Source organism: Pundamilia nyererei, unplaced genomic scaffold (genome assembly GCF_000239375.1).
Source record: "Pundamilia nyererei isolate P.nyererei 1_Seehausen unplaced genomic scaffold, PunNye1.0 scaffold00254, whole genome shotgun sequence".
Taxonomy (NCBI): Eukaryota; Metazoa; Chordata; class Actinopteri; order Cichliformes; family Cichlidae; genus Pundamilia; species Pundamilia nyererei.
This window is the reverse complement of record NW_005187655.1, coordinates 559,536-560,907: the sequence shown is the minus strand read 5'-3', so window position 1 is coordinate 560,907 and position 1,372 is coordinate 559,536.

Here is a 1,372-nt window from a genome sequence, read left to right as displayed (position 1 = left end):
AGGCTAGACCGTCCAATTTCCCCAACCGTTTACTTCCGGCCTACCCGACCTTCTGAGAACCCGGCCCACGTAGACCGCGAAGGCTGGGTCCTCAAGAGGATGCAGCCCATGAATTTGGACACGACCTTTCTCCGTAGCACTTCATGGATTTCATAAGCAACACACCTTAGTTGTTCACACAAAGCATAAAGGTAAAAAAAAAACAATATATACAGTTTTATCTTCATTTTAGATGTCAAAAAGTATTTGCGGCTCGCAGTGTTTTCTTTTGCGTGGAAACCGACTCCAAATGGCTCTTTCGGTGTTAAAGGTTGCTGACCCCTGAACTAGTCTTTCGACTCTAAAACAAAATAATCCAAAATTAAATACATTAACTTTTCTAAGCAGCAAAGCAAAATGAACCAGAATAAAATTTTAACCCTTTCTGTTCTGAGGGTGCAGGAACATGTCCCGTCATGTCAGAGCAGTGCTTTGCAAGCAGAAGGCCCTTCTCCTGCAGACCAGAGCAAGTGGTGGGGGTGGCGGGGGATTACACTGCAGAGCACCCTAACTTTAACTGAGCTAGCCAACCACATTGCACTACATGGTGAGTCACTGAAAACTTCAACACTATTGGCTCTTCAAATGCAGCAACTGACTGTGGAAGTTAAATTTCAGCGAATCGTCACAATGAAAAAGATTCCACATGAATGGCACAATGACCGATACCAAAGAATGGATTTTTAATAAAAAGGTAAGATGTTTTTTTCTTCATCTTAAAATCAAGGGATAACTTAAAAGCAGTGACTTTACCAATTTAAGACCTTTTCATTAACAAGCCTCCACATTTTAAACTCTATATGAGAGTTTAACTTGTTTTATTAAATTAAAACAGTTATAAAAACAAATAAAATATGCCCTTCTGCATTCAAAAACAAAAAAACAAAACAAAACAAAACTAAGTTCAGCAACTGCTGCCTAAACTAAAAGCAGCTCTCAAAGTCTTCTTTATCTGTGAGGAAAGCCTCAAAAAGCAGCTTTCTGCTCCATGTCATGTTTGGTTGCAGAATAATCGATTGAGAGCACCTTCAAACTTTACATATATAATGCGTCTTGGTTTAATTACTTGGATTCAGTTAAGATGCCCATCGTATTAAAATTCCTGGTGAAATTTCTGGTCGTTTGTTTTATACCAATTAAAACAGATGTAAGACAAATAACATTTATCATACTGTTTAAGAAAAAAAACAACAAAAAAAAAACACAAGTACAGTTATAAGATTTTCCGAGGTCAGATGAACCATAACTTACAGTTGAGGTCACCGATTTTGCCGTTCCAGACCTTTGGAATCTGAGCTGAAACCCATATTCACCAGGGTAATCTGTTGTGACT